General features: G+C 41.0%; 1 pseudogene; it reads left to right on the top strand.

Moving 5' to 3' along the window:
* Positions 1-22,053: 22,053 nt before the first annotated feature.
* Positions 22,054-22,441, top strand: LOC120363600 (succinate dehydrogenase [ubiquinone] cytochrome b small subunit, mitochondrial-like; annotated as a pseudogene).
* Positions 22,442-26,367: the final 3,926 nt, after the last annotated feature.

Genomic DNA, 26,367 nt, shown 5'->3' with positions numbered 1-26,367 from the left:
TTTTCTACGCTAACATCTCTTCATGAACTACCTCATTCATGATTTTATCAGCTTAGTTGAAATGTTTTATTTTAGCCAAAGACATCTGAATCGAGCCTTCACTTCTGCATTTGGTCAGCATCCTGCACCCGTGCACCTGTACATGCTGTCACCCTCTTCATTCCTCAACACTGCACCCCACATCCCACCGCACCTCACATCCCACCATACCCCACATTCACAACACCCCACATCCTATCCTGCTGCCCAGGGCACCCTGGGACTCCACTGCATCTCTTTCTAGATGCCAATTTAAAAAAATAAGTAGTTATTATACATTTACCCTTAAATATCTTCCTTAAAAAGTACTTAAATCTTATTTAATAAAGTAAACTGGTGGACAAAGCAAAAACTATAACCCAAATTGCCAAGTAACCCCAGAAATCCCAATAATTAGCTCAATTCTATTCTCCCACAATATAAGATATGGTTTTTATCCTCTGAATATTTATTTATTGTAGTAAGATGTGGTGCATCTAACCCAAACAGCTAGGGAGCTACCACTCTGCCCAACAGCTGTGCTTTCAAGTGGTTCAGTACATGACCACAAACACTGTGGCTGTATTTCTCTCTGTGAACACTATAAAAAGTCAAATATGTCGAGCGTGGTGGTTCAAGCCTGTAATCCCAGCACTTTGGGAGGCCGAGGCAGGTGGATCACGAGGTCAAGAGATCGAGACCATCCTGGTCAACATGGTGAAACCCTGTCTCTACTAAAAATACAAAAATTAGCTGGGCATGGTGGTGCACGCCTGTAGTCCCAGCTACTCGGGAGGCTGAGGCAGGAGAATTGCTTGAACCCAGGAGATGGAGGTTGCGGTGAGCCGAGATCGCACTATTGCACTTCAGCCTGGATAACAACAGTGAAACTCCGTCTCAAAAAAAAAAAAAAAAAAAAAAAAAAGTCAAATATGCCTATGCTTTTCCAAGTTCACTCGGACCAAAAAAAATCACCTATCCCACAGACTATCAATAAAATAGCCCCAAATAGTCCAAATAAATACATAATAAACATTTAAATTACTCTGGGCTGAATTTCTTTTTACATTGTAATTCACCGTAATTAGTAAAATCCTGTTAAAATATTAATATGGGATATCTGGTGAACTGGTCAAGTTTAATAATCTCTCTACATATGAATGGCAAGAATATATTAATATATTATAAGGTCACTCTCCTGTCAAAGGTATAATTAATATGGACAGCACAGGTAAGCCACCAGGGAATCAGTTTTTTAACATCCAAAAGTATAGAGAATAATGTAGAAACCTTTCCATATCTATCAGCCCCAGTCACCAGTTAATTATTGAATTTTGCCAATTCAACTACTTTTGAAAGGTCAATTTGTAAATGTCTTATAATCTTTTGTATGTGTGTTCACAAAAATCAAACATGCACATGGTTGTTTGAGGGCAGAGAAATTAGAAGAGAGTACTATCCCCTCTGATGGAGGAGGGACTGCCTGATATGTTGCCTTAGGCTAAAGCCCCAGGTCTCCAGGTGCTGAGATAAGCTAGAAGGAAGGATGACAAAGTTTGAATCCCCTGTAATTCTGAGAAATGAGACAGGCCCCCTGTAATACCTGGGAAATGAGACAGACAGCATAGCTCATCCAGGTTCTGACTCACGTGGAGAGCCTCTCCCCATGTCAATCATAACAAAGAAGAAATCGGCTTTGCCCTCAGAGATGCATATGGCAACAATTCTGATTTGGGGGTGAGTCCAGGTTGAGTTAGGGTATAGGAGGTGGACTGACATTTGCTGAGTGCCAACTATGTGCCAGTCAAAACCTTACATTAGTACTTCTTTACCCTGACAACCAGTTCATAATCACCTGGAAAACAGGAAGGAAACCTGGGAAGGCCTGGGACCACTCCAGACCAAGTATTTCCCAGTCAGAACCATTACTTTACTGTAATCCTCTCAACAGCCTCAAAAAAATAGGTACTGCTGTGTTCAGATATGACATAGACATTAAACAGCAGGGCCAGAATTTAGAGCCATGGCTATCTTCTTTCCAAAGAAGAAGATAGCCCCAGCACTAGAGACTAGCCACTCTGGTCTCCATTTAGACCATAAAATCCATTCAGAAAGTAACTCCCAGTTCCAGCCCATTAGTAGGTACTTCATAGGTATTTTAAATGGAATAAATAAATATGTCATGTTCTAGAACTTTAGTTAGGAAGGTAAGTTTGTCCAAATAGTTCGGATTAATGAAACAAAGACTCAGACTGCAAATGTAGGCCTAGGCTAACAAAAAAAATTTACAAAGCCATTCATTCCTTCACTAGGGATAAAATGTTCACTCTATTCATCATCTCATCAAATAAGCTTTGGTCTCCTTGCCTGTTTTCTCATTGGGATTCTAATTACATGACTATTAATTTGATATTGTCCCACAGCTCTTTGATAGTCTGCTCTGAGTTTTGTTTTTTGTTTGTTTGGTTTTTTGTTTGTTTGTTGTTGTTGTTGTTGTTTGTTTGTTTTGTCTTGGTTTTCACTTTTTTTTTCCTTTGTGTTTCAGTTGGGGCAATTTCTACTGACTTGTCTTCAAATACCCTAGTTCTTCAGCAGGGTCACATCTAGCACTAAAAATAACAAAATTATTAGTTTTCACTGTGTTTTTCATCTCCAGCATTTCCATTTGGTCCCTTTTTATTATCTCCATCTCTCTAAATACCCTTAATATGTTCATGCATGCTATCTCCCTTTTCCACTGGATACTTTAATATATTAATCATTACTACTTAAATTTTCTTTCTGATAATTCTAACATCAGAATCATATCTGAGCCTGATTTTGTTGAACTGCTTTGTCTCTTGACTGTGTTCTGTTCTTCTGTGTCTCTCTGTGTGTCTTATAATTTGAAGGTTAATAGTCACTGAGGTACATAGTTTCATGTCTGGATATGGAAACAACCTTTTCTAGGCCTCTACTGTGAGCAGTTCTGTGGAACAATGAAGTGAAGTCCTGACTGAGTGAATGTAAAGGAGAACTGGAATAGAGGTATTGGAGTCAGTGAGCACAGACAGCTCTTTTGAAGTATTTTGCTATTTAGAGCACAGACATGGGGAAGTAAACGGAAAGAAAAGTGAGGCTAAGGGAGGCTATTTTTAAGGTGAGAGGAATAATAGCATAATTGATGCGAATGATACTGATTCTGTAGAAAGGGAAATTTGACTGAGGTATGTTTTAAAAAAGGAAGAATTGCTGGTATAATGTTCTTAAGTAAGTGAGGGGGATGGGTCCTGTGCAAAGTGGAGGAGCAGGTCCTGGATGGGAGTACAGTCTGTCTACGGTTATAGATGGGAAGTGGAGTGTGCAAGCCCAGATGTGGTAGGTGGGTGGATGTGGTGGAGGGAATCTGCAAAACTCCCATTCTGATTACTTCAATTTCCTCAATGCATAGGGAGCAAGGTCATCAGCCCAAAATAAGAATGTGGAGTGAGTATCGCAGGTTTGTGGAGAGATAAGAAAGTATGAAATAGTCATTTAGGAGAACAGAGAAAATGAAAGAACTAAGGAAATGTAATGTTGATTGCCAAGAAGCATTCAAGGCCCATTTGAGGTTTGTGGTCATTAATTAAGATAAGGCCAGTGAGTTGTATGATTTTTTTTCTTAGATGCCTATGATGAATTACAGGTGAGGAGTTAATTTTAACTAGGGTGGTAGTTTTGTCATGCAAACACAACCAAGTGATAAAGGGACACTGGAGTTGAAAGTGTACACACAGCAGTGATTGAAAATAAGTGATTATGTACAAAAATTAGCCAGGCATAGTGGCAGGTGCCTATAATCACAGCTACTTGGGAGGCTGAGGCAGAAGAGTCACTTGAACCCAGGAGGTGGTAGTTGCCATGAGCCAAGATCACGCCACTGCACTGCAGCCTGGGCAACAGAGCAAGACTTCATCTCAAAATAAATAAATAAGAAAATAAGTGATTATGGAATTCAAGCTTGGTGAGTCGGGAGAAGTTAAAACATGAAAAGATCAAGAAAGTGTGAAAAGGTGGTAGGGTCAAAAAACTGGAGATCCGGTAGAGTTGAAGGATTTGTACTTCAGGGTACCGGAGAGATGGTTGAAATGGAGAGTATGAAGGAGATGCCCTTAATGCTGACGACAGGCCTAGGGAATGACCACACCAGGTGCAGGCAAGTAGGAGATGAGTGAAGTAGTGTGAAAGACAAACTATTGAGGTGAAAGAGAGTTTAAGGAATCGAAAGACCAGGATGCTGCAAGGATATTGAAATCACCAATTATTAAGACAAAAATAGTGACAGGAAAAGTAACAATAAGCTAGGGTTTAAATTATCAAGAAATGAGAGGGTTCCTCAAAAAGCTAAGCATAGAATTACCATTATGACACAGCAATTACACTCTTAGGAACACACCCAAGGAAACCTAAAGCCAGGACTAGAACAGACCCTTGTACAGCATTATTCTCAATAGCCAAAAGGTGGAAACAACCCCAATGCCATCAACAGATGAGTGGATAAACAATGGAATATTACCCAGTCATAGGAAAGGATGAAGTTTTGATCCATGCTACAATGTGAATAAACTTTTAAGACATTGTGAATAAACTTTGAAGACATTGTGCTAAGTGAAATAAGCCAGATCAAAGGACAAATATTGTATGATTCCAGTTACACAAAATACCTAGAATAGGCAAATCCATGGAAACAGAAAGTAGATTAGAAGTTGCTAGGGGCTAGAGAGAGAGGGGAATAGGGAGTTGTTGCTTAATGATTACAGAGTTTCTGTTTAAGGTGACGAAAAAGTTTTAGAAATACACAGTAGTGATTGTTGCACAACATTGTGAATATGATTGATGCCACTGAATTATACAATTAAAAATGGTTAAGATGGCAAAGTTTGCTACATGTATGTACATCAATTTTTCAAATTAATAATGTAATATGCCCCAAATCATTGAACTATACATTTTAAATGGTAAATTCTATGATATGGAAATTATATCTCAATAAAGTCATTAATAAAAATGCAATGAAATGAGGGGACTGTGCAAGTGATCACAAGAGGCACAGAACAGTGAGAGGCAGTGAGTGGCCTAGTGAGGTGACATGAGAGGCAGACCTTCCATCAGGCTGGGGAGCAGGGGTGGGCAGGATGGTCTAGCAGCTTCATTACCCAGAAAACCCACCACATAGAAATGTCTGGCCCTAGGCCACATCTAACTAACCAAATTGCAACCAGAAAGATTTGGTGGGAACCCCACAAAAGTCTGTTCTCATGACAAAGTTCACTCTAAGTCCACAGGTCAGAAAATCAAGCAAGTTGCAATTACCTTTCTCCCACCTGCCACACTTCAGGGAAATCCTGTTCCTACATTTTTCCTTCACCAGATGCAGTGGGTAGGGCTACCCCTACCCTGCACCATGAGGCAAGAGAAGTGGAGAAGCCCATTGCCAGCTCCACACTCTAATCCAGCCCACTCTTCTTCGGCCCCGCCCCAAAATTCCTCTTGTCTCTTTGTGGAAACTCATTATCACTGAACAAACTAATTTTAACCCATCTTATCTGTTCCTTCCCTTCCATCCCCACAGCCTCTGTTAATTCAGACCTGTGCTATAATTTCCTAACTAATCATCCTGTTCTAGCCTCACTTCCTTCACCATCTCCATCACTGGAAGCTTTCAGCCTCCCCCATTAATATGAGTTTCTGTCATCTCCTCCCATTAAACACTCCCATTCTTAGTAAGCATTCATTCTAGGTTAAAGTTGGGTATTGCTATGAAAACACTGCTCCAAAATCATCTCCAAATTACCCCCTTCCAACAGATTGCTGCTCCTTAAACCTCTTAGACACAGACATTCCAGAGCTGCCACTGCCTCCACATTGCTGCCAGAGTGATCTCTCTAACGAAGACAGAATCCTATGCCTGCTTAAAACTCTTCACTGGCTCCCCATTGTCCTGTGAGTTTATCTACCTTATTTACCATGGTGCTGAAAGTTCTCCATAATGCTCCCCTCTCTCTAACCTCATCTCTTACTTCTTCCACACTTAGGCTCCTGAAACACTGAGCTAGGTATAGCTCCCAGGTCCTGTATATAATCCAGGGCCTGAGGCCTAGATTTATCTATTCATCCAGCATGGTACCAGCACATAGGAAGCTCCTGAGCAAACACACGCTGAGTGAATACACTAATTGAAATCATATTCCATATCAATCCCATATGTTAGAAAAATTTTTCTATATCAGCTTTAAGTGCCCAAGAAGTGGCATATTTATCTTATCATTTTGATAAGGCAACATCGACTTTTCATGCCTTTTGCAGTTTCTGGAACACAACAGACCATCATTAAAGACTGAGTGACTGGCTAAATGGATGGATAGATGGATGGATGGATGGATGTATAAATAGATGGAGAGATGGATGGATGGATGCATGGATGATGCATGGCTGGATGCATGGATGAATGGATGGATGGATGGATGGATGGATGGATGCATGGGTGGATGCATGGATGATGCATGGCTGGATGCATGGATGAATGGATGCATGCATGCATGGGTGGATGCATGGATGGATGGATGCATAGATGGATGGCTGGACACATGGCTGGATGGATGCATGGATGATGCATGGCTGGATGCATGGATGGATGGATGCATGGATGGATGGATGCATGGGTGGATGCATGGGTGGACAGATGGACAGAGAACTGTGAGAGAAGGTAAGTAACATTAGGAGAACTCCCCCTCTCAATGGTGAGTTCTTGAGTACAGAGAACATGTCTTAATTCTTCGCATTTTCAATGCTTAAAACACAGTCTAACACAAAAAGTTTTTAACAAATATGAGAATAAATGAATGTGCAATTACATGAATTACATATATATCATTTCTATTGTAAACCTTGGTTTAACAGATACAGTGTTTGATTAACTATCTTATGTGAAATCATGTTTCAGATATAAAAAGTCCAAATATAGAAATTTCTACTAATTAGAAAAGAATTTCAATGATTAAAAGAAATCTTCACATCTGGAACAACATGTAAAAATTGCAACTGCTAATGTTACCTATCTTTAGGGGTACCAATATTCTAAAAATGACAAAATAAAGTATATTGTAGATCATACGTAGGAAAAAATTTCATCATTAATATTTCCTAAAAACAAATTTCTATTATTTTATTAATAACATTTGTCCTTTAACATACATTCATTGTAAAATGTTAAAGCTATAGAACTATAATTAAATAAAAGGAAGAAAATAAACAATCACCCATAATCACCCACCAGAGATAACTCTTGTTAACATTTAGTATTACAATATGTCCTAGAATGGACACAGGGAAGGGAAAAAAAACACACAGGGGCCTGTCAGAGGGGGTAAGGGGAAAAAGAGCATCAGGATAAATAGCTAATGCATGCCGGCTTAATACCTAGGTGATGGGTTGATAGGTGCAGCAAACCACTGTGTCACACATTCACCTAGGTAACAAACCTGCACATCCTACACATTGCACATGTATCCCGAACTTAATTTTTTAAAAGAAAATAAATATGTTCTGGTATTCTTCTTCCTGTGTGTTTACATATGCATGTATATAATATAAACAAAATGAGAATACCGTATAAGCTGCTTTTTATTTAGCAATTGTTTCTTAAAAGCAGAGCCTGAAGAACAAGCTGAGATGCTACTATTTTATTAAGCATTATGATCCCAGAGAAGCAGGGCAAAGGAGGAGAGAGGCAGGGAAGAAGTCTCTAGAGGGTGCACTGCCATGATGGCTGCCTCTGGTGTGAGGTGCAGTGGATCCTTGAACTCATGGAACCACCCTCTGAATTGAACTGCCATGTCTGAGTCTAGTCCACCCAGGCAGGCGAAGGAGAATGTTTACACTAGCTTCTGTGTCTCATTGGTCAGCTTTTACCCTGCAGGGCACTTACTGTCCCATCTCCACTTCTGGATTATGTATAGGCATTAGGAAGACCTTTGGCATCTGACACTCCAGTGGCCATGAGGAAGCGAAGAGGTGGAATATAAGAGACACATTGTGAGGGCATAAGCTAAGGCAACATTGGGTGGTGTCTGTGTGTAGTTGGTCGCAGCTCATGCAGCCCAGCTGGCTGCTGCAGTAACAGCTGGCAAGGATTAACTGGCCTAAGAACAGAGGAGGCAGAGGTCATCTGATGTATACTTAAAGATGCAGGATAAAGATTCATTAGTGCTCTCCCATTACAACTGGCCTCTATAATAAATTTGACATCTCCACTTTCATGAGAATAGTCCTGTTCTCACTTCTTCCCCACAGAGGTTAGGTTGGGGGTGGAGTCAGCATCCCCTACAGGTTGGTGGCCAGCCACAATTTCTAAAAGAGCTTCAGACAAGAGAGTTAATGAAAAAAAAAAAGCTACAGTTTCTTCTGCCATAGCCATTCCCACATTGAAATGTGTCATCTCCCTTCCTGCCACCCATTCCAGAATTGTCTCAACTTTAGCCAGCAATTTGACTGTTCTTGGGTTTCTCTCCTGGCACAGTCACCTACACCTTCATCCCCAGGAAGCCCAAGCCCTTCATTGCTTTGCCTTTGTCAGACCATGATTGCTGCAACTGCTCCTTTACCCTTGTCCTTGGGCACAGAAAGTCCAGGCAATACCCAGTGAATCCCCTGGGTTCCATATACACTCCTCCCTGTTCACTTTGTGGGGCAACACCCCTAGCTCTCTCCTGCTTTCCTCTTGGTAAACAGGGTCAATTATAATCACCCCATCCCAGTCTGTCTTTGCTTTCTGGTGCACTGACATGAGGAACCTAAATTGGCCGTGTTATTCCCATCTTCCAGTTGGATGGAGCTCTTACTGTCTTATTTGTCCTGGAGAGAAGCAGTCCCTCACCCTCCCCCATCCTGAACCGAGACCTCTGTACCCATCAGAACCTAGTATTACAGAAATGAAAAGGACAAATTGTACAAAAGGGTCACAGGGATCTTTGTATCAGAGGGGCCATTCCTGCTCCTTTACCCCTGCAGATTCACATATTCTGGTTTTGGGAGACATAGCACCATATGATGGCCATTGCTGCAACATCTGAAACCACCGGAAGTTTTTTCTCAACTGTCACCTTTCCTGAGCCTCTGTTAGGTTATTCTGCCTTTCCATTAGGCTGGCTATTTTCGAATAATGGATTATATGGGACTCAACGGTCACTACCCCAGTTTCACTTCCTCTGGGATAAAATATGTCCCTTGGTCTAAAGCTATGTTGTGTAAATATCGTGTCAATGGATCAATCAATGTATTGCTAGATGCACTGCTAGCAAGGAAGGTAAACCCACATCTGGAGTCGAAATCAGTTATAAGAAATGAGGCCTGGTGTGGTGGCTCACACCTGTAATCCTAGCCCTTTGGGAGGCCAAGGCAGGAGGATCACTGTGGCCAGGAGTTGGAGACCAGACAGGGCAATATAGTAAGGCTCCACCTCTACAAAAAATAAAGTTTTAAAAAATTAGCTGGGCACAGTGACATGTGCCTGTAGTACAAGCTTACTCGGGAGGCTGAGGTAGGAGGATTGCTGGAGCCCAGGAGTTGGAGGCTGCAGTGAGCTATGATCACATCACTGGTGCCCAACCTGAGTTACAGAGCAAAGACCCCATCTCTCTCTCTCTCTCTCTCTCTCTCTCTCTCTCTCTCTATATATATATATATATATATATATATATATGTAATTTTTAATTTTAGAAAAAAATAATTGTTGCCCTGTTAAGGTGTAATTGAAGTGATGCCATACTAAGAGCTGAGCATGAGTCTCTGCTGCTGGCAAGGGAGCACTCAGCAGTGGTGGTAGCTGGATTGCTTTGGCGACAAGGACCCCATACCACCAGTTCCCTTGGTCTGAGGCCAGGTTGTATAAATAGCACTTTAACACATCAATCCCCCTCTCGAAGCCTCCAGCCCTGCTACATGGCCACTTTGGTCATGGTTCATTGCATCAGCAAGGAGAGCCTGAATGATGGCCACACTGTGAGTTTCTCTGTCCATACATTGGGCAGTGAAGTTTTAAGTGTGTAAATAGAGAAGAGAGTGAGAAAGAGTGAAAGGGAGGTATGAACAATGGTTTGGAAGTTCTGCTGGGATCAAAGGATCAGTAATTGAGGGTACCAAAGAGAGTCAGCTGGAAATAGGGACAGTAACAGGATCCATGAAATTGAGATGAGGGAGGGGGTGCAAATGCTGAAGCTATCAAGGTCTGGGGTATGACCATAGGAGTGAGTGGCTGAGGGAGGTCGGAGCACCTTGGTGGCCAAAGCTAGCACCGTCATGATGCAACTGCACATGCAACTCACATGTATTTTGGGCACATGTTTGGGCTGGTACAAACCCGTCAGGTCCTGTGATTCCTTCAGCATATAAGCTACTTTCTTGCAGAACAAAAACCACAGTTCTCCGCTCAGGTTATGCTTAGATTTGACTCCAGTTGTCAGTCTGGAGTCTATAAGGGTGGCAAGGGCAGAGACTTTCAAAAAGAAAACTCCTCCTGTGGGGTGCCTTCTGCAGATGCATTCACTGCATTGTCTCCAAGCCAAGGAATGTGTGCAGCCTCTGGGAGCTGGAAAGGGCAAGGAAATGGATTCTCCCCAGAGCCCCAGGAAGGAACACAGCCTTGCCAAGACCTTCATTTTAGCCCAGTGACACCCATGTCAGGTTCCTGATCTCCCGAACTACGAAATCATAAATTTGTGTTGTTTTAAGCCACTAAGTTTGTGGCGATTAACAACAGCAGCCATAGGAAACTAACACACATAACTAATTTCTTGTTTGAGGGCTTTTTGATTATTTTCAACTTTTTTCTCATTATGAACAACAATACAATGAAACTTCTTATAGCTTAATTCTTTCACGTGTCCACAGTTTTTCTTAGTTCATAGATATAACTTGTTGGGTCAAAGGCTCTGCAAAATTTAATAGCCCTTTATATGTATTGCCTTCTAGAAAGAGAAGAGTAGTCTGAAATACCATCGCACATGAAAATTTCCAACAACAGAAAGTATTCTTTTGGTTTTATAAAATATTTAGTAATTTGACAGGCAAAAATAGTACCTAAGTGTTTTCAATTGTATTTTCATTACTGATAAGCCTGTACTATGTGTTTAAGCGTTCTTCCATAGAGCAGGAACATAGCAGCCATTTAAATTTCTTCTTTTGTAAATTATTTCAAATCCTCTGTTCATTTTCTCTTCAGGTGTTCATCTTTTCTTACTGCTTTGTAAAAAGGTCCATTTATGTCACACATATTGAAAATAGTTACAATTTGATTTTAATGTTTGATATTTCCAGAAGTTTTAACTTTTTATAATCAAATTTATCAATCCTTTCCTTTATAATTTCTGCTTTTAATATCACATTTCAAACTATCTTTCTCATTTCTACATTCATATAAATATTTATCTGTGTCTTCATTTATTGCTTTTATAGATGAATGTTGTGACTTAAGAATCTAACTTCAGTTTTTTCTCGATGCTTACAAGTCTCCGTAAAGAACGCATCAAATATCTGCCTTTTGCCACTATAATAGATTTAAAGATGATATTTCAAAACAAATTATGCAGACTTGAATCCTCAGCTTTTAAAGAAATTCCTATTTGAAAGTTAAAAAGTTGTCAAAGAAGAGCAATTTTTTTTAATGTTTTAAATTATCAGTCTCACAACTTCACATTTATCTTGATGTATCAGACATCTAACCCCTCAGGAAATGATCTCACTTGTGAAACAAATAACCACAGCATAAACAAAATAGGGTCATATTTTCCAGTAAAAAAACACCCAAATTTTCAGCAGCACAGCAGAGAAAGAAAAATCCCACATCCTTTGTGTTTCATTATACATTACTAATGTCAATACTTGAAACTAAAAGGTCTCCAAATGTGGATCACAGAAGCCAGGAAAATTCCTTCACCCGTCTCTTACCCTACTACCATCCTTCTCCTTCGAATTCCTGGAGATAAGACATGTTTTCATCTGCTCTGCAGTTTTGCTCATGAGAACACAGAGCTCTACATTGGCTTAAATAATGTTTCACATCATGTAAAAAGGATAAAGTAATCATAACTTAATTTCCAATCATTTTTAATGTTACTATTTGTCTTTCTAAAAGGAACACTGGCTTGTTAAAAAGAAAATATGCCCTATGTATCTACAGCAAAAATAGGAAAGCCTCGACTATATCTGGTGGCTCTCATAAATTTAGGCCAGATGTGCAGAGCAAAACCTTTAAGTGAAAAACTGACAAAGCCATTAAACCAGGATGTATAAATTACTCACTAACTGGACCTTCCAGTTATACAAATCCAAATGAATGGTCATGGTCCTTTACAAATCCTTAAATTTTTGGTTTCATGGCTGGGCGTGGTAGCTCACGCTTGTAATCCTAGTACTTTGGGAGGCCCTGGAGGGTGGATCACTTGAAGTCAGTAGTTCAAGACCAGCATAGCCAACATGGTAAAACCCCATCTCTACTAAAAATACAAAAATTAGCCGGGCATGGTGGCACACACCTGTAATCCCATCTACTTGGAGGCCGAGGCAGGAGAATCACTTGAACCCAGGAGGCAGAGGTTGCAGTGAGACAAGATGCATTCCAGCCTGGGTGACAGAGATTCTGTCTCAAAAACGAAAAAAAAAAAACAAAAAAAAAAAACTTTTGGTTTCAGAATTTGTTTCTGTCTGTTTCCAGTGGTGGGGATGATAAAGAAAATAACATCAATGTAAAATAATGTAATGAACTGTATATATATATATATATATATATATATATATATGCCAAGACTTAATAAAATTTTTAAATAGAAGTATTCTAAGTACTTCATAGATATTAATTCATTTAATCTTCTTAAGTATCATTGTTATCAGCCCCATTTTACATGTGAGGAAACTAAGACACAGAGAAGTTAAGTAAATTTAATAATGTTTATCATCCGGTAAGTAGCAGGATTGGAATTTGAGCCCAGAGCTCATATTCTTTTTTTTTTTTTTTTTTTTTTTGAGACCGAGTTTCGCTCTTGTTACACAGGCTGGAGTGCAATGGCGCGGTCTCGGCTCACCGCAACCTCCGCCTCCTGGGTTCAGGCAATTCTCCTGCCTCAGCCTCCTAAGTAGCTGGGATTACAGGCGTGCGCCACCATGCCCAGCTAATTTTTTTTGTATTTTTAGTAGAGACAGGGTTTCACCATGTTGACCAGGATGGTCTCGATCTCTCGACCTCGTGATCCACCCGCCTCGGCCTCCCAAAGTGCTGGGATTACAGGCTTGAGCCACCGCGCCCGGCAAGAGCTCATATTCTTAACCACACACTGTGATATAATTCAATGATACCTTCAGAGCCAGGGTTCTTCACATGAGATCCACAAGCTAATTCAAGGCCATGGGTGGGCATCAGGAAGTCTACGAATCTCCCAAAACTGTATGTAAATATCTACATGCATATGTTTATCTATACTTTATCAGATTCTCAAATGACTCTGTTATTTAAAAAAAAAGAAAAAGGTAAAGTGCCATTACTTCAGGAGTCAGTGCTTCATAATAGAAACAGTATGGGTTTGCCCGATATGAAACTGGTCATAACACCACTTGGCCATTTATTAGCTCTACAAACTTGAACGAGTTAATTGCCCTGTCTAAACTTCATCTTCCTTATCTCTATGTGGAAATAATAACAACTACCTTGCCTTATAATAAATATTAGAGCCAGTATCTGACACTAACAGGTGTCTAGTAAAGTCATAGATGCTTTCATTAGTGTTGTTCCTGTAGTTGTTAATTTTTTTCCTTTGATTTTAATATAGCTTACTAAACTATCATCCCACATAGTAGTCTTGCCATGAAATATTATGATTTTTTTTTGACAGATCTCACTCTGTCACCCAGGCTGGAGTGTAGTGGCACAATCTCAGCTCACTGTAACCTCTGCCTCCTGGTTTCAAGCAATTCTTCTGCCTCCACCTCCCAAGTAGCTGGGATTAAAGGTGCCCACCCCTACACCCCGTCTCTACTAAAAATACAAATATTATGAGATTTTTAAGGACCATAACCTAGTGTCCAACTGAGACTGAGACAATCCAATCTAAGGTAGGAAGTGAATGGCAAGGAGTTAAAAGGAGGGGTCTCTTCACACCCTGCCCTGACTGTGATGGTGAGTCTCTAATCTTTTTCTTTCTTGAGCTTTAAGAAATTTCCTGACGTTCCCCATTTCCCAAGGATAAGAAAGAGAAATATATTATGTTAAAGGTGTTTTGAACCTTTAACATAAGAGAACTTGAAGAGAAGTACTTAAAATTCAAGACACTATTATCCAGAGAGATCATGGAAAACTGTAGAAACTAGAGTAAACTTAACCTGAAAAATTAAAGAATGACAGCATGTCAAGTTGGAACTTGAAAAAATCACTTTGCTCACAGTTAAACTGGCTGTAAAATACATGTCACAGTTAAACTGGCTGTAAGAAACATTTAAACATAATGAATCATTCAACTCAATTTTATATTCCTCTGTGGGTGATTCATTTCATTCTCATCATCCTTGACCATGTTGCCTTTTACTTATACCTAAACTTGAAATCTCCTCTAGCCTGACCTGATGAAATCTTACACACCCTTCAGTCTCCTCTAGGAAAAAAGGAAATGCCTTCTTCATGAGACTTTATGACCTGCCAGCAGCATTTTCTCGTGTCTCTGAATTCCTGCAATTCCTCATTTATACACTCTCAAGGCGCTTAGCACACTGTTGACTATTGCCATCATTTGTGTAACTGTCCACAGCTTTGTTCTTTCTGTCTTTCCACTACTAAAACTCTTTGACAGCACGAACAATGTTTCATTCATCTGTGCATCCATCTTAGCAGTAGTTATTCAAAAAGAGTTGTGAGATAATTCCATGGAAAATTGAACGAACATGGAAGTTTTTTAGGAAAGAGATTCTATAGTAATTTCAGCCTGGGATTAGAAGAGTAAGCAGAAGTGCAATTTGCTAATTGTCTTTCCCTGTTAGGGACACTCATCAATATTTGTTCTATAGCTACAACATACACTTTATAGTCTCATCCCTTTTTACTTTGCCTCACTTTCTGCATAAGTAATTACAAAAAAGGAAACAAGATAGAAATAAGTAAAAGCCATTAAATACCTACAACTTTAATGTATTCGGTGCAGGTCCAGATAGCTCAGGGAGCTAGACTCATGGAGTTCATAAAATCAAGACAATGGGTTGGTTTCTTTATAGACTGATTTCCCCCAAAGGACTCTTACTCTTTTTCAGGTGTTAAGATGGAAAGGTGCCTTTACTTACACAGTACGTGTTTTACTAATAGCGCATTTTTTTCACTTGTGACAGTCCAAGCAGACTCTCAATGTCCTGTCGTCTGAATCAGAGAATAGAGAATTTGTCCCAATGCAAACTGAGGAGCAAAAGGGTTACATTTGGGGATAAGAGCCAAGTCATGCATATCCTGCCAAGAATGCTGCAGCCCCCACCCACCTCATTTCACTGCAGCCCTCGAACCTTTCATCACTTTGTCCTCCTGGTTCCCTGTCCATACCTCTTACCAAATAACTTACCCCTTGTTTCTAATATCTGCACAAAGGATCCAAAATAGGACAAATCACTGTTTTCCTAGACTTGGTCACAGTCTTACAAATCCCACAGACGTTCTAGGGACCACCCGTATCAGAATCACCTGGGGTGCTTACTTCAAATGCAGGTCTCCAGGCTCTGAACCAGACACTCTGGAGAGGGGTCTAGGGAATCCACATTTTAAACAAGCACTCTGGATTATTATTATGACACTAACATTTAAGAACCATTGCTCAAAAAAAAATGAGCATTTCTACATATTTACTATTGTTTACCCTAACAATTTCAAAGAGAGAGAGGAGAAATTCACATACACACGTGGCCAAAAAAAAATCATTCAAAAGTCTAACATAATAGTAATGTTTGCTTAAAACAAAACTTACCCAAAAACTGAGTACTAAACTCATCATGAGAAAACACTGTCAAGCATGTTTTAAGTGTTTGGGGGAACATAATTGCAGATGAGAATGCCGCAGAACGAGGCACAAACCCTGCACCCTCTGGACTGCTTCCAGCTACTCTCCCTTGCACAGAGCACATGCCTATGAACTTATGCTGACTCTTTTCATTATAGCTTTCTCAGGGTAAAGCGTGACTAGGTAAGATAGGATTTCACTCTGTATCACTCTTTTAGTTTTTCCAGAATCTCGTGGAGGAAATGAAGTGATACCTCATGCAAGATGCTGCAGGCCTCTAATCAAAGGGCTGGAAATCTATGCAAGGGGATTTGATGGAAGGTAATGGGTGTTAATGGCTGCTCACTGTGACCTGTAAGTCATTCCAGCTCCTCTCATTCTTAAGGTTATTTCAGGGAGGTAAATGACTATCAAGTCCAAAACCAAAATTAGGTAGGCATGGAAAAGAAAGCAAAAAAACACACTCCATGCTATGTTCTATTATATTCCCCTTATAGATCCTATAGAATAAGAGTAAACTGCGTGACCATTTTCTCATATAATTTAAAAATCTTTTTCACTATAAATAGCAACATTGTTGACATTTTTAAGAACAGGAAAAGTTAACAAACAAACAAAAACATAATCTCATCAACCCCACACAATCACTGGCTCCAGACTTCTTTCATCAGCTTATTTTACAGAGTCAATCATTTGAGCATCATCTGTGATTACCACTGGTTTACTTATTATTTTGTCATTGGTTTTATTACATGTTATTTCATATTCGGTTGATCCACAGGAAATTACTACTACTTAACTATTTAACTTTTAAAAATAGCAGTCTCTTATGGTTCAAACTAGTGTTTTTCCTATTTATTATCTGAAAGGCAGAATAATGTTTATTACGTGGATATGCTGCTGCTTTCTTAATCAGTACCTGTTATTAGTAACCAGAACCTATCACTCCCCTATTCACGTTAGCACAGATTGCATGAACAAAAGAACGGGCTTAAAAACTAGCTTCTCACAAATATTTGAACATATTTACATTATACTTTTATATGAAGTAAGAATTTGTCAAATAAGAACTTCAGCACAATTTGCAGTGAAAATAAACCTAGCCACTGGGATGCTTAATTAATGGAACAGCTCAATGCCATCTGCCCAACAAACTGAAAATACACTGCTCTCCTCTCCTGGAATAGCTATTATAAGGTGTATGTACTAGATTCAGGGTTAGCCCTAGTTTGTTTGTTTGCACATACATGAAAGAGAGACAGAGAGAGAGAGAGAGAGAGAGAGTGTGTGTGTGTGTGTGTGTGTGTGTGTAGACCCGGCTTTAAGATTACACTATAAAAGCAAGGTTTATTTCTTCATTCCGACTTTTAAAAGCTTGACTCTGGTCAACTTTTCTCATCTTTGGAGACCTCAGCAAGGCACCTGCTTTCCAGAAGCACGGGCAAGTAAACCTGCTACTTCTCTAGCTCTCGGGTTTGGTTTCTTCCTTTAGGTGTCAACAACCGAGAAGGCCACCATGGGACGGGTTTTATTCCACAAACCCAAAGCAGGAGGAAACTGGTAACTCCCTTTCCGCTGCTGAATGTCAGAGCCCAGCTCCCTCTACCCAGGCAGCCCGGCTACCACCTGCCCAAGGAAAGCCCCAACCCCAGGTCCCAAGCAGACCTCTCCAAGCCTTTACAAGTCAGTGCTCTTGCCCCTGCCAAAACCTCCGGGACTCCCTTTCTGTTGCTTCTTCCTCAAAAAGATGTGGTGAAGTTGAAGCAATGTATCATCACATACATCTTGGGAATTTTTGATTACAGGCCTTGAAACACCTGAAGGAAAAAAGCTCATAAGTTCTTCCTGTCCTGCTGTGCTTGTTTATAAATCAGAAGCCATTTTAAAACGCTGTCCAGACTTGAGTAAATCAAGCCAATGGTTTCGTTTCATCCATTCTCTTACATAAGTAGGTGGTGATTTTTTTATCAGGAGGGGCAAAATTCAAATTATTCTTGGGCCCACTCTACATCCCATAAAAAGAAACTTGACCAGATAGTTTCCATTAAAAAGGCGATTTCCAATCCATGCTATGATCCACAGCCATTCGAATGGGATCTTTAACTCCTTCAGGTAACTCTGTGGGGGTTTTCTGATAGCTATTTTGAAACAGTAAAAGGTCAGTGCAACCTGAAACATTTCCTATGTAATTTTTGTCTATATCTAAGTGACCCTGCGGAAGTAGCAAGTTTGCTTTCCCATGCTCCTGAAAAACAGTGTGCCTTGCTGAAGTCTCCAAAGATGAGAAAAGTTGATCAGAGTCAAGCTTTTAAAAGCCTGTAATCTCAGCACTTTGGAGACAGGGTTTCACCAATGAAGAAATGAATCTTGGTTTTATAGTGTAATATTAAAATCAGTTCTACACACACACACACACACACACACACACTTGTGCTAATGCACAGAGAAGGCTAATGCCTGAAGTCTGTGGGTAGGAAGTATATCCAGGTCCAGCAGTGCTATCACAGATGTCCCTTACCTCTCACGAATTCAGTTCATCAACAGCTGTTTACGGAAGACCCACTTGGCAATCCACAGTGGTGATGCCCCTAAATCCAAGACCACTGGGAACTCACCTGAAGTCAAACAAATTTATGCTCATTGATTCTGGCTTAGCAAGGGAAAGACTGTCCACTATGTGAAACCATGGGCTGGCTCAGTAAGAGGGTGTTAGATGGGGCTTTTCCTAAGCTTTGAGCTTATGTCAGGCAATTTGGGGTAGGATTCAAGGAAGTACGAGTTTCCTGTGAATTGGGTGTTGTCAGCAAGTGGAATAATTCTATGATTCAATCTCTTAACAAACCTTAATTATCTAGGAGACAGAAAGAATGGAAAGACTCAGACATGACGGCAGAGAGCACTTGTTTTTTTCCCACTTTATTAGAATCACCTGGTCTGACACTGATGCTCCATGAAAGTGTTAATGAGCAGACAGAAAAATTGAAGACCAGCTCTGAGTGCTCAGCTGTTAGTGCCAGCCTGCCAGAAATCAGACAAGTAAATCTCCAGCTCTGATTTAATGGTATTTTGTGTGTCAGTGACGGAAGTAACTAAGAAGAGGTCTCTATCTTGAGTACATGGGGAAGCTTCCTGGAGAAGGACAGAGTCAGCCAGGAGGAAGGGAGGGAGGGTCCTTGCCAGCAGGAAGAAGAGAGTATACTAGAAATGTCTTTCTGGACAACAAATTTGGAGGAAGAGGGGAGAAAAGGGAGTTAGCACAAGTTTTGAGAAAAAAGACGTAGGCAGGACACAGACCACAAAGCCACGCCTTGCAAACCTTGGTAAGAAGCTTGAACTTTATGGGGAAGGAAACGGGAAAGTGTTTTGAGCAGGATTGCAACAGGATCAGTCTTGTTGTTAAATGATCATTATGGCTGCTGTGCAGAAGGTGGAATAGGGAACAGCAGATCTGGAAGAAAGAGTGTAAACAGTTCACACTAGCCCTAAAGGGCTGATGATGATGGTCGCCAGGAGGAATTAGGAGGAAGCCTGGCATCCAGGCATGGTGGCTCATGGCTATAATCCTAGCAATTTGAGAGGCCAAGGCAGGAGGATCACTTGAGCCTATGAGTTCAGACCAGCCTGAGCAACATAGTGAGATTTCCATCTCTACAAAAAAAAAATTTAAAAATCAGCCAGGCATGGTGGTGCATGCCTGTAGTCCCAGTTTCTCATGAGGCTGAGTTCAGAGGATTCCTGGAGCCCAGAAATTGGAGGCTGCAGTGAACTGTGATGGTTCCACTGCACTGCACCTTGATGAGCTGTGATCACACCACGACTCTTCAGCCTAGGTGACAGAGTGAGACCCTGATGCTGAAAGAGAGAGAGAGAGAGAGAGAGAGAGAGAAAGCCCAGGGCTTGGCCCACTCCCATCACCGGGGGTAAAGAGACGGCTCTGTGCACTTCTAGCAAAACCTCCATGTTCCTTGCCCCTGCCACTTACACCCTGATCCCACAAGCTAGAAGACTCTCAGGCGGGGCCTCTCCCTCAGGGCACCCTTCCTCCCCATACTGCAATTCCAACAAGGCATCCTGGGCCATCCATGCCCCTCAGAGAACACTCCCCTGCTGCATTTTTCTCCATGGCATCTAATACCCCCTGGTATACTTTAGATGGTATGTGTCTGCCTGCCTTCCTCATTGGAACCTAAGCTCCACAGGAGAAATATTTTTGTCTACTTACTTCTATGACCTCTAATACCTAGAATAGCATGTGAGACAGAATTAGGCCTTCAATAAATATTTCCTGAATAATTTTGAATAAGAAATGGAATTAAGCCAGACAGTGGCAAACGTAATCAAGAGCAGAGAGGGGATTCTAGACTCAGGTTTCAAACAAGTGGAAGAAGTCAGGTCTCCTTCAGCACCTAAAACTCTTACAGTTAGAAGGAAACAGGGTGGGTAAGGGAGGTGAGGGGCCCATGCTGTTAGAGCTAGAAAACTCCCTCCCACCTTTGACACTGTGGCCAATAGTGTGACACTGCAAGAGAATCCACAAAGAGGGTGTCAAGACTTCAACATGGCCAGTTAACCCTCCAAGGCTAAAATCTGATTGTGTGGTCATGGTGGTCCTATGTGGCTGGCCATAAGAGAGCTCAGATGGACTGCTACATACGTGTATATGCTTCCCAGACTCTGATACATTCATTAAGCCCCAAAGTCCCTTTTGAGGTCTCCCTCCTCATTGTCCAGCCACCCAGATAGCAAGAATGCAGGCTGTGGGGAAGCATGAGTGGGTGAGAAGTTAGAAAGTTGCACATGTACCTCTCAAGTTCTGTTCTATGGAAAGGCTTTCATCCATGGCCATTTCACCTCACAGTGTTAGCAAGGTGCGGGGCAGGCGCTCCAGTAACTCAGAGGGGTGCCGAGGAAGTGGGGACAGTCTTATGTCAGGAAGCACAGCCTGAGAGCAGTGCAATCATAGGACTGTGATGGTGACCATTGCTACAATGCCCCTGTGTTTTCAGCAGTTCCCCAATACCAGGAGCCCCTGCAATTTCAAACTCAGCTTATGGCAAGAAGAAATGAAAGAACTAGAATCGCCTCCCTCTATCCTCTACTCAGTCTTGATCACACTCCATATTCTCACTGCCTTGACTTTTTGGAAAGGGAGAAATCAAGATGGTGAGCAAAGAGGAGGACTTATGAAATGAAAGAAAAAAGCAAAGTATAGGTGAGCAACCGAAAGCAGGTGAAAACCGCAGGCTAGTTTGCTCATGCTCAGAAGTAGCATTTTCCACCAAAGTGGAAAATGAGGACACTGGCCCCTTTCCCACCCTGCCCCACTGCACCAGGATCCCTAGTTTTCTTCCACTTGTCTCAGTACTAGTCAATTTACAAACTGAGACCGCCTGATTAAAAATGTTTGGATTCTCGGCACAGGTTTTCAACCACAGAACTGTCAGCCACCACCATACGATTTTATCACTGGCAGGTCAACTGAACTGAAGCTTACATTGACTAACCTAGCAAAGCTCTTCTGAAAAAAATTGCACTGTAACTTTTTAACATCAATTACCGATTGTCAAGACAGGTTGGCACATGTCTTAAGCCATGTCCCTCATAAGACTATAGAAGCAAGATATATATTTCAATCGGGGCCATGCTTTTGTTTTTGTTACTGTCACTCCTGTCTAAAACTCCATTTCCTGTCTGTTTTCTAGCTGGAAGGTAAAGCAAGCATGAGCAGAGCTATCAGAAACTTCAGCTTCCAAAAGCAGGACAGGATGTGAAACTTCACACCAAGTGTCATATGGCAGGATGGGGAAGCATGAAAAGAGACTCATAAAAGTTTTGAATACACCTTAAGAGAAGTGAGCAAACGTCGCTATGACACAACAAAAAATACGCAATGATGCAGCGCGCTATAATTCCAAGCTGATTCTTGACAAGTGCACGATCTGTGCTGGTGGTAAAGGTGAAGATGGGGGTCGGTGGATGATCTTGAGCCCTCAGGAACAAGATGGCGGTTCTCTGGAGACTGAGTGACTTTGTGGGGCCCAAGGAGGCCAAGTTCTGTGGCTGTGAACACCAGTGGTCAGATCTGCTCATATCTCAGCATATCTTCAGGACGCACCTACCCCAGAAGGTGACAAGTGAATGTGCTGCACACCACTTGTCACCGAGCCACCATTCTGGTCCCAAGGCTGTGTCTCTCCACTGGACTAGTGAGAGGTTTGTCAGTGTTTTGCTCCTGGATCTGCTTCCAGCTGCTTACTTGAATCCTTGCTCTGCAACGGACTGCAACCCCCACTCTTCATAGTCACCTGGGCTGTGGACAAGTTACTATGTTCATGGGGATGCCTCGCAGAAAGCTGCCAAGACAGGGCTCTTGGCACTTTCAGCTTTAACTTTGCTGGGCTTTGCTATTTCAACTGCCACAACGCGAGCTTCTGCAAAGCTGTGGCCTTGTTGTGGAAGCGCTGACCTTTTTGACTTCATACTTTGGAGAACTGATGTATGCCTCTTTGCCTCTACCTTGTCATGCCATTCAACTCACAATAAGGAGGAAATAACAGATAAGCCCATTGGTAGACAGCCTTCTTCTCTTAATCACAAGATTATTTTCAGAATTTATTTATTTTTTTTTTTTTTGAGAAGGAGTCTCCCTCTGTTTCCAGGCTGGAGTGCAGTGGCGTGATCTCAGCTCACTGAACCTCCGATTCTCTGGTTCAAACGATTCTCCTGCCCCAGAATTTAATCTTTGAGGAAAAGGTTTGAGAGGAATTATGTCTAAGAAATTGAGACTGAGTTCTGTATTCTGGTAAGTTAATGGGGTTGCCTCACAGCTTCTCATAGGACTCACGGTATAACTAAACATGATATATGAGCTTTTGCCTTTTAATTCATCAATCTCTAAAGAGAATCCAGCTTTATAACTATTAATATATGACCAAACTTCTGTATTTGCCCTGGAAATAATGGACAAAGGGAAATATTGTTAATTCATGAATAAAAACTTCACAGAAAATTAGACAGTGTTTAGTTTTTGAAAACTTCCCTCTCTATTCAGTAGATACCACCTACTGATATTTACATATACCAGGGAATTTTTAAATTAGGAAATGCTGATATCTCACATTATGAATTTCTAAATCCTAGGAGGAAAAGCTTGGAGTGCTTCTGAATGTACAGAAGTTCCATTTAAGGGCAAGTTTCCCCTTGTAGACATATCAAAATAATACAAATTCTAAACAGAGACTTAATTTTCAAATGTATTCTACTTGTTCTAAAACAATCTGTCCACAAATATAAAACCATAAATAATAAAATGTTATTTTTGTGCTATGGGAATATCTAATGTGAAAATGTATTCTATGAAAATAATTTTTTTAAAAAATAAAATGTATAATTTAAAAAAGAAAAGGTGAAGGCGATTCATGGGAATAAGTAAATTAACATTTTTTTCTTTTATAATTGAGATTTTATTGGTCAAGGATCAGTACAAACATTTCAATTTGCACACAATTCTTAATATACATACCAGAAATCTAAAAGGCCATGTATTGTAATTCTTTTTTAAAGTTATTCCAGTGACTTTCCAGCTTAAAATTTGGAAGTAACTTTTTCTTAAGAGGCTATCAAGTACCAGTATCTCCACATTTTGATAAGCTGTTATGTACATCCCACCAATTCACAACTGAATAGCTTATACACTACATATTCACGCATGTGGCACCTCCCCGCCGCGTCACTCCTGCTCTCACCATGTGATGTGTCTGCTCCCAATTCACCTTCCACCATGAGTAAAAGCTCCCTGAGGCCTCCCCAGAAGCCTAGCTGATGCTGATGCCATGCTTGTACATCCTGCAGAACTAGGAGTCAATTAAGTCTCTTTTCTTTGTAAATTTCCCAGTCTCAGGTATCTCTTTATAGCAATGCAAGAATGACCTAATACAGGCTGAAATTGCTTGGTCGTATGGAAACCCTATGCTTAAGCTTCTGAAGAAGTGCACTGTTGTCCACAGTGATTACACTACTTTACATCCCCACCAGCAGTGTACGAGGGTTTTAGTTTCTCCACATCCTCTCCGACACTCATTATTGTCTGGTTTTTGATGACAGCCATCCCAGGAGGTGTGAAGTGGGAGGATGGACAATTCTTGACTTCAAATTCTGGGACCATTTCATTTTAGACCCTATGCGTTAAAATTCTCAGTTAACAGGTGTGAAAATTGAGGAACAGACTAATTCCCTGCTGGAGATCTTAAACGTTTTAGTGATGGAGCTGGTGTCTGTCTTGTAGACCAATGATCTTTCTACCAGGCTGTTGTGAAGTCTGTGGCCATTCTAATCAGAAATCCAGAATTTGAATAAGTCTAAATATAGGACTGATCTCAAGGGCTAATTGCGGTGGCCACTGGGAGTATGAAATATTATCTATCTTTTCTCCGATCACCTTCTTAATGTGGTATACCCTTATTCTGCTACCTGTTATCAGAATCTGAAGTAGTTGTCTTTATATCTGTGGTGTTCTTCTTGTCTTCTGCTAGACTTCAAAGACTTCAAGGGCAGCAATCATGCCCTGGTTCCCTCAGTATTTATAGGGCTGTGCATGCTGCCTGGCACATGGAGAGCCCTCAATAATTTTTGATGAATTAAATTGGACAAGTCAGTCAGACGCACTAGAGAGTGACTTTATTATAATTCAGCTCTTCAGAGAAAAAGATGAGATATAAATGGTAGATGGTAAAAGAAGCCATTTTTCTTTGCTATATGTCACAATTTATTAATAATAACAGAACTAAGTTAAGTGCTTGGATGTATAAATTGGCTAGCTAAGATAAAATGCACAACATGCTGGCTGAACTGAGGCCTACTGGCATATGATACTTTAGTCCACTTATAATTAATAAATGATGCAATTGTCCTGAACCATTCCTAGCCTCAAACTTCAAATTTTCCAAATATCTGAAATACACACTAAATCTTTCTCATTATGTTTATTATTGAAATTTTTGTGAAAAATTAAAATATACAGAAGTATATGGTGAGAAGTAAAAACCTCCCTTCACCTCTCCCCATATTCCTACACTGAATAGAAGACTGAGCTCTAAATTCTAAAGGCCACAGATATTTTGGTATTCTGTTTGGCAGAATAAAGGATATTCTGGCCTTTCCTGGAATGACTTTCTTTTAACAGGAAACACAGAAGTAGCCATCCTCAAATTCTGAACAAAGCAAAGAGTCAGTGAACCAAGAAATTTTTTCTCAAGGGATGTCTTTTGCCACGAGTAGATAATAAGTGTTATGATTCAGTCTCAGCTAATCATATCAGAGTGGAAGCTCTCATTGGTGATTTCTTTTCAGAGAGGCCACCATTTGTACACAAGGTACAATGTCACACACTTGAAAATGACAAGCACACGAACATGCTTTTCTCTTCTCATAAAAAAAAAAAAAAAAAAAAAAAAAAAAAAAAAAAAAAAAAAACCTCTCTCCAGGCATTTCCCCATTTCTCTGCTTTTCTTTACATCAGAACTCCTCGAATGAGATGTCTTCACTCCAATTTCTCCTGTTCTCTTCAACTCTAACATGGCTTTTGCCCCACGCTCTAGGAAATGACTCTTGCAAAGACCTCCACCTTGGTACCTTGTTAGCCTTGTGAAATCCAATGGTGCGTTCTCGTCCCTTTTCACTCAGCTTCTCAGTGGCATGTGATACCAGTGGGCTCTCTTTTTCTTGGCAGCACTGGCTTCACTGATTTCCAAATACGACAGTCTCCTGGCTCTGCTCCCACCTCGTAGGTCCCTCCTCCTCAGTGGCCATTGCTGGTTGCTCCTCTTCTCCTCCACTCTCTAGCTGGGGTGGCCCTCCAATAGGTCCTGGGAAACTCTTCTCCATCCACTCTCGCTCCCTTCCCAGTGGGGGCTAGGCTCTCTGGCTCTACAGACAGTGCACCATCTACATGCTGATAATTCCCAATCCATGTTTGCAGCTCAGGCATCTCCCTATCTCCAGCCACCTCACTCTACAGCGCTGTTCGCACGTCTAGCAGACAACTTAGACACAACCATTCAAGCAGTCCTCTCGATCTTCCCCTCCACACCTGCTTTGGCTCTAGACGTCCCCATTTCACTTTATGGCAACTCCACCTTCCCAGTAGCTCAGAACAAAAATTCTGCAGTCTTCTTTGACTCCTCTCTTGAACACTGCACACCCAATCTGTAGGAGATTTCTACCTGCCTTAACTTCAAAACAGATCAGAATTCACCCACCTCGCACTGCCCCGTAGGTCCAAGCTGCCATCCTCCCCAGCCTGAATCACTGCAATTTC

This window comes from Saimiri boliviensis, chromosome 1, assembly GCF_048565385.1.
Source record: "Saimiri boliviensis isolate mSaiBol1 chromosome 1, mSaiBol1.pri, whole genome shotgun sequence".
NCBI lineage: Eukaryota > Metazoa > Chordata > Mammalia > Primates > Cebidae > Saimiri > Saimiri boliviensis.
This window is presented reverse-complemented; position numbering and strand designations above follow the sequence as displayed.